The sequence below is a fragment of the Hyla sarda genome, unplaced genomic scaffold, assembly GCF_029499605.1.
Source record: "Hyla sarda isolate aHylSar1 unplaced genomic scaffold, aHylSar1.hap1 scaffold_564, whole genome shotgun sequence".
NCBI classification, from domain to species: domain Eukaryota; kingdom Metazoa; phylum Chordata; class Amphibia; order Anura; family Hylidae; genus Hyla; species Hyla sarda.
In genome coordinates this window covers 87153-99855 of record NW_026610576.1, presented here as the reverse complement: position 1 = coordinate 99855, position 12703 = coordinate 87153, and the positions used below count along the sequence as shown (strand labels likewise).

The following is a 12703-nucleotide window of genomic DNA, read 5'->3' as shown; positions in this document are numbered from 1 at the left end:
GCTGGCTGTCTATGTCCCGCATCAATATAGACCAAAGTACAGAGGGTTAGGCTATGCTATTGTGCACCTACCTGATGCATCAGAAGGTGCGAGGCCCTTGCTAAATTCTGTGCACAGACTTTGAGATCTATACTTTAGACTGTATCTAAACCTGCTCCAACATGGACTGACATTCTGGCCTACTTTCAGCCGATGCGACTTGTCTGTCGCTGAACAGTCGCTTTTTATGTATTCAGCACCTATGTATAATGTTGTAAAAATGCTCTAGAAGCTAAAGTCGCAGAAATGTCACACATATTTGGCCTGCAACTTTCTGTGCGACAAATTCAGACAGGAAAAATCAGTATAAATCCTTAGAAAATTATCCCCCAGTGTCTCCATCTGCTGGCGGTATTGAATAAGCATTGCTGCACTGATGGGGTATGCATTAGACGAAAAAAAAGAAGAAAAAGAAGAATAATACGCCCAGAAAAGAGGCGAAAAGGAGAAAAACGTAAAAAAACGTGAAAAAAAAGTAAGAGGAAGAGAAGGGAAAAAAAGGTGGAAATGGGTTTAAAAGTGATTTCGGCGGAGAAATATATATATATATATATATATATATATATATATATATATACGCGCACACACACACATATATATAAACGTATTCTCCGTTGAGATATTGCAGCCGCTGCTGTGTCCAGGCCCAGGAGCCTTAGCACTGTGCTGTGATGTCACTCAATACCACTGACATCACTAGGTGTAAACAACATCTCTCCTTTGCTGTGTATGTGACTATGGAGCTGTTTGGTGATGTCGTCTATTATGGCCTTCATAGAAGCAACAGGAGATTGTTGCATCCATCTAGAACCCTCAGAACTACAGTGCTATGATGTCACTCACTTCCACAGGCCTTGCAGAGTGTAAACAACAACAACCCAGCTTTGTTGTGTATGTAACCATAGGGATTTGTGATGTCACCTAGAACCTTCACAGCAGCGACAGCTTTATGAGGAGCATCAGCACTGCTCTGCCTGAGCAGAACCATCACCGCCATAGGTTGTCAAATAACCCGGATTTAACCCACACAGGTAAGTCCAATGGGGTGCAGGCATGTCCTCTATGCTTACAGCTTCCCGTGGGTGTTGGTTTGATACCGTTTGGGGACAGCCAAGGAGGCATCTGCAGGCAACAAAGGTAGGTGTGTGCTTGTGTGTGTGTTTCCTATGCAGATCCTAAGCCCAGTGTCACATGCAAGTAGGAGGAGTAAGAAGGGTTCCTGGCAAATCCGGGTTATGGATTGCATTTAAAAAGGCCCCGTGGGAGTGCAATGGGCCCCTGTCTTGCTGCTTAGCAATAATGGTATGGGTTTAGGTTCTGCTGTGTGTACTGGTGGTTGACTGCCCCCCAGCCCAGAGTGTGCATGGAAAATTGTCTGGCAGCCTCCCTGACAGCAAGCAGTGATAGTGCCCATGAAGGGGACCTTGTTGGGCCCGCCCCTTTCACGGTTATCGCTTCTCGGCCTTTTGGCTAAGATCAAGTGTAGTATCTGTTCTTATCAGTTTAATATCTGATACGTCCCCTATCTGGGGACCATATATTAAATGGATTTTTGAGAACGGGGGCCGATTTCGAAGCTTGCTTCCGTCGCCCTATGCATTGACCCGATATGGCAGTATCTTCGGGTACAGTGCACCACCCCCTTACAGGGTTAAAAAGAAAGATTCCTACTTTCATTGCTACCTGCTTGCTGGCTAGCCAGCTAGCCAGCCCTGTGGGCCTTGCTGCTGCTGCTGCAGCCAAAAAACAAAAGGTGGTGCTGCTGCTGCTTCTGCTGCTTCTGCTTCTGCTTGTGTCTGGCCGCTGTTGGAGCGTCCAGGCACAGGACTTCTGCTGCTGCTGACTAAATGGCCTCCTTAATTGGATCATTTGAGTAGCCAGCACACCTGTGCAGGTAGGGCATGACATGATAGGCAGCTGCCTTGATAGCGGGTGGGTGCTGAATGTTCCTAATTGACAAAATAAGATTAATGCTTATGAAGAAATATAAAATCTCATCCCTTCCCCAATATCGCGCCACACCCCTACCCCTTAATTCCCTGGTTGAACTTGATGGACATATGTCTTTTTTCGACCGTACTAACTATGTAACTATGTAACATAACATGGGGGGGGTCTCCTGGCTGTTCACACAGGTGTGTCATTGCTGTACATTGACCATGCATTGCTTCTGTGGTATTGCAAAGGCAAAGACAAATGCTTCCAGCCATCCATTGCACTAATGGATTGGTCATCAGCTGGCTGTCTATGTCCCGCATCAATATAGACCAAAGTACAGAGGGTTAGGCTATGCTATTGTGCACCTACCTGATGCATCAGAAGGTGCGAGGCCCTTGCTAAATTCTGTGCACAGACTTTGAGATCTATGCTTTAGACTGTATCTAAACCTGCTCCAACATGGACTGACATTCTGGCCTACTTTCAGCCGATGCGACTTGTCTGTCGCTGAACAGTCGCTTTTTATGTATTCAGCACCTATGTATAATGTTGTAAAAATGCTCTAGAAGCTAAAGTCGCAGAAATGTCACACATATTTGGCCTGCAACTTTCTGTGCGACAAATTCAGACAGGAAAAATCAGTATAAATCCTTAGAAAATTATCCCCCAGTGTCTCCATCTGCTGGCGGTATTGAATAAGCATTGCTGCACTGATGGGGTATGCATTAGACGAAAAAAAAGAAGAAAAAGAAGAATAATACGCCCAGAAAAGAGGCGAAAAGGAGAAAAACGTAAAAAAACGTGAAAAAAAAGTAAGAGGAAGAGAAGGGAAAAAAAGGTGGAAATGGGTTTAAAAGTGATTTCGGCGGAGAAATATATATATATATATATATATATATATATATATATATATATATATACGCGCACACACACACATATATATAAACGTATTCTCCGTTGAGATATTGCAGCCGCTGCTGTGTCCAGGCCCAGGAGCCTTAGCACTGTGCTGTGATGTCACTCAATACCACTGACATCACTAGGTGTAAACAACATCTCTCCTTTGCTGTGTATGTGACTATGGAGCTGTTTGGTGATGTCGTCTATTATGGCCTTCATAGAAGCAACAGGAGATTGTTGCATCCATCTAGAACCCTCAGAACTACAGTGCTATGATGTCACTCACTTCCACAGGCCTTGCAGAGTGTAAACAACAACAACCCAGCTTTGTTGTGTATGTAACCATAGGGATTTGTGATGTCACCTAGAACCTTCACAGCAGCGACAGCTTTATGAGGAGCATCAGCACTGCTCTGCCTGAGCAGAACCATCACCGCCATAGGTTGTCAAATAACCCGGATTTAACCCACACAGGTAAGTCCAATGGGGTGCAGGCATGTCCTCTATGCTTACAGCTTCCCGTGGGTGTTGGTTTGATACCGTTTGGGGACAGCCAAGGAGGCATCTGCAGGCAACAAAGGTAGGTGTGTGCTTGTGTGTGTGTTTCCTATGCAGATCCTAAGCCCAGTGTCACATGCAAGTAGGAGGAGTAAGAAGGGTTCCTGGCAAATCCGGGTTATGGATTGCATTTAAAAAGGCCCCGTGGGAGTGCAATGGGCCCCTGTCTTGCTGCTTAGCAATAATGGTATGGGTTTAGGTTCTGCTGTGTGTACTGGTGGTTGACTGCCCCCCAGCCCAGAGTGTGCATGGAAAATTGTCTGGCAGCCTCCCTGACAGCAAGCAGTGATAGTGCCCATGAAGGGGACCTTGTTGGGCCCGCCCCTTTCACGGTTATCGCTTCTCGGCCTTTTGGCTAAGATCAAGTGTAGTATCTGTTCTTATCAGTTTAATATCTGATACGTCCCCTATCTGGGGACCATATATTAAATGGATTTTTGAGAACGGGGGCCGATTTCGAAGCTTGCTTCCGTCGCCCTATGCATTGACCCGATATGGCAGTATCTTCGGGTACAGTGCACCACCCCCTTACAGGGTTAAAAAGAAAGATTCCTACTTTCATTGCTACCTGCTTGCTGGCTAGCCAGCTAGCCAGCCCTGTGGGCCTTGCTGCTGCTGCTGCAGCCAAAAAACAAAAGGTGGTGCTGCTGCTGCTTCTGCTGCTTCTGCTTCTGCTTGTGTCTGGCCGCTGTTGGAGCGTCCAGGCACAGGACTTCTGCTGCTGCTGACTAAATGGCCTCCTTAATTGGATCATTTGAGTAGCCAGCACACCTGTGCAGGTAGGGCATGACATGATAGGCAGCTGCCTTGATAGCGGGTGGGTGCTGAATGTTCCTAATTGACAAAATAAGATTAATGCTTATGAAGAAATATAAAATCTCATCCCTTCCCCAATATCGCGCCACACCCCTACCCCTTAATTCCCTGGTTGAACTTGATGGACATATGTCTTTTTTCGACCGTACTAACTATGTAACTATGTAACATAACATGGGGGGGGTCTCCTGGCTGTTCACACAGGTGTGTCATTGCTGTACATTGACCATGCATTGCTTCTGTGGTATTGCAAAGGCAAAGACAAATGCTTCCAGCCATCCATTGCACTAATGGATTGGTCATCAGCTGGCTGTCTATGTCCCGCATCAATATAGACCAAAGTACAGAGGGTTAGGCTATGCTATTGTGCACCTACCTGATGCATCAGAAGGTGCGAGGCCCTTGCTAAATTCTGTGCACAGACTTTGAGATCTATACTTTAGACTGTATCTAAACCTGCTCCAACATGGACTGACATTCTGGCCTACTTTCAGCCGATGCGACTTGTCTGTCGCTGAACAGTCGCTTTTTATGTATTCAGCACCTATGTATAATGTTGTAAAAATGCTCTAGAAGCTAAAGTCGCAGAAATGTCACACATATTTGGCCTGCAACTTTCTGTGCGACAAATTCAGACAGGAAAAATCAGTATAAATCCTTAGAAAATTATCCCCCAGTGTCTCCATCTGCTGGCGGTATTGAATAAGCATTGCTGCACTGATGGGGTATGCATTAGACGAAAAAAAAGAAGAAAAAGAAGAATAATACGCCCAGAAAAGAGGCGAAAAGGAGAAAAACGTAAAAAAACGTGAAAAAAAAGTAAGAGGAAGAGAAGGGAAAAAAAGGTGGAAATGGGTTTAAAAGTGATTTCGGCGGAGAAATATATATATATATATATATATATATATATATATATACGCGCACACACACACATATATATAAACGTATTCTCCGTTGAGATATTGCAGCCGCTGCTGTGTCCAGGCCCAGGAGCCTTAGCACTGTGCTGTGATGTCACTCAATACCACTGACATCACTAGGTGTAAACAACATCTCTCCTTTGCTGTGTATGTGACTATGGAGCTGTTTGGTGATGTCGTCTATTATGGCCTTCATAGAAGCAACAGGAGATTGTTGCATCCATCTAGAACCCTCAGAACTACAGTGCTATGATGTCACTCACTTCCACAGGCCTTGCAGAGTGTAAACAACAACAACCCAGCTTTGTTGTGTATGTAACCATAGGGATTTGTGATGTCACCTAGAACCTTCACAGCAGCGACAGCTTTATGAGGAGCATCAGCACTGCTCTGCCTGAGCAGAACCATCACCGCCATAGGTTGTCAAATAACCCGGATTTAACCCACACAGGTAAGTCCAATGGGGTGCAGGCATGTCCTCTATGCTTACAGCTTCCCGTGGGTGTTGGTTTGATACCGTTTGGGGACAGCCAAGGAGGCATCTGCAGGCAACAAAGGTAGGTGTGTGCTTGTGTGTGTGTTTCCTATGCAGATCCTAAGCCCAGTGTCACATGCAAGTAGGAGGAGTAAGAAGGGTTCCTGGCAAATCCGGGTTATGGATTGCATTTAAAAAGGCCCCGTGGGAGTGCAATGGGCCCCTGTCTTGGTGCTTAGCAATAATGGTATGGGTTTAGGTTCTGCTGTGTGTACTGGTGGTTGACTGCCCCCCAGCCCAGAGTGTGCATGGAAAATTGTCTGGCAGCCTCCCTGACAGCAAGCAGTGATAGTGCCCATGAAGGGGACCTTGTTGGGCCCGCCCCTTTCACGGTTATCGCTTCTCGGCCTTTTGGCTAAGATCAAGTGTAGTATCTGTTCTTATCAGTTTAATATCTGATACGTCCCCTATCTGGGGACCATATATTAAATGGATTTTTGAGAACGGGGGCCGATTTCGAAGCTTCCTTCCGTCGCCCTATGCATTGACCCGATATGGCAGTATCTTCGGGTACAGTGCACCACCCCCTTACAGGGTTAAAAAGAAAGATTCCTACTTTCATTGCTACCTGCTTGCTGGCTAGCCAGCTAGCCAGCCCTGTGGGCCTTGCTGCTGCTGCTGCAGCCAAAAAACAAAAGGTGGTGCTGCTGCTGCTTCTGCTGCTTCTGCTTCTGCTTGTGTCTGGCCGCTGTTGGAGCGTCCAGGCACAGGACTTCTGCTGCTGCTGACTAAATGGCCTCCTTAATTGGATCATTTGAGTAGCCAGCACACCTGTGCAGGTAGGGCATGACATGATAGGCAGCTGCCTTGATAGCGGGTGGGTGCTGAATGTTCCTAATTGACAAAATAAGATTAATGCTTATGAAGAAATATAAAATCTCATCCCTTCCCCAATATCGCGCCACACCCCTACCCCTTAATTCCCTGGTTGAACTTGATGGACATATGTCTTTTTTCGACCGTACTAACTATGTAACTATGTAACATAACATGGGGGGGGTCTCCTGGCTGTTCACACAGGTGTGTCATTGCTGTACATTGACCATGCATTGCTTCTGTGGTATTGCAAAGGCAAAGACAAATGCTTCCAGCCATCCATTGCACTAATGGATTGGTCATCAGCTGGCTGTCTATGTCCCGCATCAATATAGACCAAAGTACAGAGGGTTAGGCTATGCTATTGTGCACCTACCTGATGCATCAGAAGGTGCGAGGCCCTTGCTAAATTCTGTGCACAGACTTTGAGATCTATACTTTAGACTGTATCTAAACCTGCTCCAACATGGACTGACATTCTGGCCTACTTTCAGCCGATGCGACTTGTCTGTCGCTGAACAGTCGCTTTTTATGTATTCAGCACCTATGTATAATGTTGTAAAAATGCTCTAGAAGCTAAAGTCGCAGAAATGTCACACATATTTGGCCTGCAACTTTCTGTGCGACAAATTCAGACAGGAAAAATCAGTATAAATCCTTAGAAAATTATCCCCCAGTGTCTCCATCTGCTGGCGGTATTGAATAAGCATTGCTGCACTGATGGGGTATGCATTAGACGAAAAAAAAGAAGAAAAAGAAGAATAATACGCCCAGAAAAGAGGCGAAAAGGAGAAAAACGTAAAAAAACGTGAAAAAAAAGTAAGAGGAAGAGAAGGGAAAAAAAGGTGGAAATGGGTTTAAAAGTGATTTCGGCGGAGAAATATATATATATATATATATATATATATATATATATATATATATATACGCGCACACACACACATATATATAAACGTATTCTCCGTTGAGATATTGCAGCCGCTGCTGTGTCCAGGCCCAGGAGCCTTAGCACTGTGCTGTGATGTCACTCAATACCACTGACATCACTAGGTGTAAACAACATCTCTCCTTTGCTGTGTATGTGACTATGGAGCTGTTTGGTGATGTCGTCTATTATGGCCTTCATAGAAGCAACAGGAGATTGTTGCATCCATCTAGAACCCTCAGAACTACAGTGCTATGATGTCACTCACTTCCACAGGCCTTGCAGAGTGTAAACAACAACAACCCAGCTTTGTTGTGTATGTAACCATAGGGATTTGTGATGTCACCTAGAACCTTCACAGCAGCGACAGCTTTATGAGGAGCATCAGCACTGCTCTGCCTGAGCAGAACCATCACCGCCATAGGTTGTCAAATAACCCGGATTTAACCCACACAGGTAAGTCCAATGGGGTGCAGGCATGTCCTCTATGCTTACAGCTTCCCGTGGGTGTTGGTTTGATACCGTTTGGGGACAGCCAAGGAGGCATCTGCAGGCAACAAAGGTAGGTGTGTGCTTGTGTGTGTGTTTCCTATGCAGATCCTAAGCCCAGTGTCACATGCAAGTAGGAGGAGTAAGAAGGGTTCCTGGCAAATCCGGGTTATGGATTGCATTTAAAAAGGCCCCGTGGGAGTGCAATGGGCCCCTGTCTTGCTGCTTAGCAATAATGGTATGGGTTTAGGTTCTGCTGTGTGTACTGGTGGTTGACTGCCCCCCAGCCCAGAGTGTGCATGGAAAATTGTCTGGCAGCCTCCCTGACAGCAAGCAGTGATAGTGCCCATGAAGGGGACCTTGTTGGGCCCGCCCCTTTCACGGTTATCGCTTCTCGGCCTTTTGGCTAAGATCAAGTGTAGTATCTGTTCTTATCAGTTTAATATCTGATACGTCCCCTATCTGGGGACCATATATTAAATGGATTTTTGAGAACGGGGGCCGATTTCGAAGCTTGCTTCCGTCGCCCTATGCATTGACCCGATATGGCAGTATCTTCGGGTACAGTGCACCACCCCCTTACAGGGTTAAAAAGAAAGATTCCTACTTTCATTGCTACCTGCTTGCTGGCTAGCCAGCTAGCCAGCCCTGTGGGCCTTGCTGCTGCTGCTGCAGCCAAAAAACAAAAGGTGGTGCTGCTGCTGCTTCTGCTGCTTCTGCTTCTGCTTGTGTCTGGCCGCTGTTGGAGCGTCCAGGCACAGGACTTCTGCTGCTGCTGACTAAATGGCCTCCTTAATTGGATCATTTGAGTAGCCAGCACACCTGTGCAGGTAGGGCATGACATGATAGGCAGCTGCCTTGATAGCGGGTGGGTGCTGAATGTTCCTAATTGACAAAATAAGATTAATGCTTATGAAGAAATATAAAATCTCATCCCTTCCCCAATATCGCGCCACACCCCTACCCCTTAATTCCCTGGTTGAACTTGATGGACATATGTCTTTTTTCGACCGTACTAACTATGTAACTATGTAACATAACATGGGGGGGGTCTCCTGGCTGTTCACACAGGTGTGTCATTGCTGTACATTGACCATGCATTGCTTCTGTGGTATTGCAAAGGCAAAGACAAATGCTTCCAGCCATCCATTGCACTAATGGATTGGTCATCAGCTGGCTGTCTATGTCCCGCATCAATATAGACCAAAGTACAGAGGGTTAGGCTATGCTATTGTGCACCTACCTGATGCATCAGAAGGTGCGAGGCCCTTGCTAAATTCTGTGCACAGACTTTGAGATCTATACTTTAGACTGTATCTAAACCTGCTCCAACATGGACTGACATTCTGGCCTACTTTCAGCCGATGCGACTTGTCTGTCGCTGAACAGTCGCTTTTTATGTATTCAGCACCTATGTATAATGTTGTAAAAATGCTCTAGAAGCTAAAGTCGCAGAAATGTCACACATATTTGGCCTGCAACTTTCTGTGCGACAAATTCAGACAGGAAAAATCAGTATAAATCCTTAGAAAATTATCCCCCAGTGTCTCCATCTGCTGGCGGTATTGAATAAGCATTGCTGCACTGATGGGGTATGCATTAGACGAAAAAAAAGAAGAAAAAGAAGAATAATACGCCCAGAAAAGAGGCGAAAAGGAGAAAAACGTAAAAAAACGTGAAAAAAAAGTAAGAGGAAGAGAAGGGAAAAAAAGGTGGAAATGGGTTTAAAAGTGATTTCGGCGGAGAAATATATATATATATATATATATATATATATATATATATACGCGCACACACACACATATATATAAACGTATTCTCCGTTGAGATATTGCAGCCGCTGCTGTGTCCAGGCCCAGGAGCCTTAGCACTGTGCTGTGATGTCACTCAATACCACTGACATCACTAGGTGTAAACAACATCTCTCCTTTGCTGTGTATGTGACTATGGAGCTGTTTGGTGATGTCGTCTATTATGGCCTTCATAGAAGCAACAGGAGATTGTTGCATCCATCTAGAACCCTCAGAACTACAGTGCTATGATGTCACTCACTTCCACAGGCCTTGCAGAGTGTAAACAACAACAACCCAGCTTTGTTGTGTATGTAACCATAGGGATTTGTGATGTCACCTAGAACCTTCACAGCAGCGACAGCTTTATGAGGAGCATCAGCACTGCTCTGCCTGAGCAGAACCATCACCGCCATAGGTTGTCAAATAACCCGGATTTAACCCACACAGGTAAGTCCAATGGGGTGCAGGCATGTCCTCTATGCTTACAGCTTCCCGTGGGTGTTGGTTTGATACCGTTTGGGGACAGCCAAGGAGGCATCTGCAGGCAACAAAGGTAGGTGTGTGCTTGTGTGTGTGTTTCCTATGCAGATCCTAAGCCCAGTGTCACATGCAAGTAGGAGGAGTAAGAAGGGTTCCTGGCAAATCCGGGTTATGGATTGCATTTAAAAAGGCCCCGTGGGAGTGCAATGGGCCCCTGTCTTGCTGCTTAGCAATAATGGTATGGGTTTAGGTTCTGCTGTGTGTACTGGTGGTTGACTGCCCCCCAGCCCAGAGTGTGCAAGGAAAATTGTCTGGCAGCCTCCCTGACAGCAAGCAGTGATAGTGCCCATGAAGGGGACCTTGTTGGGCCCGCCCCTTTCACGGTTATCGCTTCTCGGCCTTTTGGCTAAGATCAAGTGTAGTATCTGTTCTTATCAGTTTAATATCTGATACGTCCCCTATCTGGGGACCATATATTAAATGGATTTTTGAGAACGGGGGCCGATTTCGAAGCTTGCTTCCGTCGCCCTATGCATTGACCCGATATGGCAGTATCTTCGGGTACAGTGCACCACCCCCTTACAGGGTTAAAAAGAAAGATTCCTACTTTCATTGCTACCTGCTTGCTGGCTAGCCAGCTAGCCAGCCCTGTGGGCCTTGCTGCTGCTGCTGCAGCCAAAAAACAAAAGGTGGTGCTGCTGCTGCTTCTGCTTGTGTCTGGCCGCTGTTGGAGCGTCCAGGCACAGGACTTCTGCTGCTGCTGACTAAATGGCCTCCTTAATTGGATCATTTGAGTAGCCAGCACACCTGTGCAGGTAGGGCATGACATGATAGGCAGCTGCCTTGATAGCGGGTGGGTGCTGAATGTTCCTAATTGACAAAATAAGATTAATGCTTATGAAGAAATATAAAATCTCATCCCTTCCCCAATATCGCGCCACACCCCTACCCCTTAATTCCCTGGTTGAACTTGATGGACATATGTCTTTTTTCGACCGTACTAACTATGTAACTATGTAACATAACATGGGGGGGGTCTCCTGGCTGTTCACACAGGTGTGTCATTGCTGTACATTGACCATGCATTGCTTCTGTGGTATTGCAAAGGCAAAGACAAATGCTTCCAGCCATCCATTGCACTAATGGATTGGTCATCAGCTGGCTGTCTATGTCCCGCATCAATATAGACCAAAGTACAGAGGGTTAGGCTATGCTATTGTGCACCTACCTGATGCATCAGAAGGTGCGAGGCCCTTGCTAAATTCTGTGCACAGACTTTGAGATCTATACTTTAGACTGTATCTAAACCTGCTCCAACATGGACTGACATTCTGGCCTACTTTCAGCCGATGCGACTTGTCTGTCGCTGAACAGTCGCTTTTTATGTATTCAGCACCTATGTATAATGTTGTAAAAATGCTCTAGAAGCTAAAGTCGCAGAAATGTCACACATATTTGGCCTGCAACTTTCTGTGCGACAAATTCAGACAGGAAAAATCAGTATAAATCCTTAGAAAATTATCCCCCAGTGTCTCCATCTGCTGGCGGTATTGAATAAGCATTGCTGCACTGATGGGGTATGCATTAGACGAAAAAAAAGAAGAAAAAGAAGAATAATACGCCCAGAAAAGAGGCGAAAAGGAGAAAAACGTAAAAAAACGTGAAAAAAAAGTAAGAGGAAGAGAAGGGAAAAAAAGGTGGAAATGGGTTTAAAAGTGATTTCGGCGGAGAAATATATATATATATATATATATATATATATATATATATATATATATACGCGCACACACACACATATATATAAACGTATTCTCCGTTGAGATATTGCAGCCGCTGCTGTGTCCAGGCCCAGGAGCCTTAGCACTGTGCTGTGATGTCACTCAATACCACTGACATCACTAGGTGTAAACAACATCTCTCCTTTGCTGTGTATGTGACTATGGAGCTGTTTGGTGATGTCGTCTATTACGGCCTTCATAGAAGCAACAGGAGATTGTTGCATCCATCTAGAACCCTCAGAACTACAGTGCTATGATGTCACTCACTTCCACAGGCCTTGCAGAGTGTAAACAACAACAACCCAGCTTTGTTGTGTATGTAACCATAGGGATTTGTGATGTCACCTAGAACCTTCACAGCAGCGACAGCTTTATGAGGAGCATCAGCACTGCTCTGCCTGAGCAGAACCATCACCGCCATAGGTTGTCAAATAACCCGGATTTAACCCACACAGGTAAGTCCAATGGGGTGCAGGCATGTCCTCTATGCTTACAGCTTCCCGTGGGTGTTGGTTTGATACCGTTTGGGGACAGCCAAGGAGGCATCTGCAGGCAACAAAGGTAGGTGTGTGCTTGTGTGTGTGTTTCCTATGCAGATCCTAAGCCCAGTGTCACATGCAAGTAGGAGGAGTAAGAAGGGTTCCTGGCAAATCCGGGTTATGGATTGCATTTAAAAAGGCCCCGTGGGAGTGCAATGGGCCCCTGTCTTGCTGCTT

General features: G+C 45.7%; 5 non-coding genes across 5 annotated transcripts; all 5 read left to right on the top strand.

The window, feature by feature from the left end:
* The first annotated feature begins 1489 nt into the window (after window positions 1-1489).
* Window positions 1490-1680, top strand: LOC130340015 (U2 spliceosomal RNA). The gene has a single exon (XR_008880225.1). It is a non-coding gene; the product is annotated as a U2 spliceosomal RNA (small nuclear RNA).
* A 2090-nt stretch (window positions 1681-3770) lies between these two features.
* On the top strand, window positions 3771-3961 carry LOC130340012 (U2 spliceosomal RNA). The gene has a single exon (XR_008880223.1). It is a non-coding gene; the product is annotated as a U2 spliceosomal RNA (small nuclear RNA).
* A 2080-nt stretch (window positions 3962-6041) lies between these two features.
* On the top strand, window positions 6042-6232 carry LOC130339971 (U2 spliceosomal RNA). Its single transcript, XR_008880192.1, has one exon. It is a non-coding gene; the product is annotated as a U2 spliceosomal RNA (small nuclear RNA).
* Window positions 6233-8322: 2090 nt separating this feature from the next.
* Window positions 8323-8513, top strand: LOC130340011 (U2 spliceosomal RNA). The gene has a single exon (XR_008880222.1). It is a non-coding gene; the product is annotated as a U2 spliceosomal RNA (small nuclear RNA).
* A 2082-nt stretch (window positions 8514-10595) lies between these two features.
* Window positions 10596-10786, top strand: LOC130340010 (U2 spliceosomal RNA). The gene has a single exon (XR_008880221.1). It is a non-coding gene; the product is annotated as a U2 spliceosomal RNA (small nuclear RNA).
* The last annotated feature ends 1917 nt before the right edge of the window (window positions 10787-12703 follow it).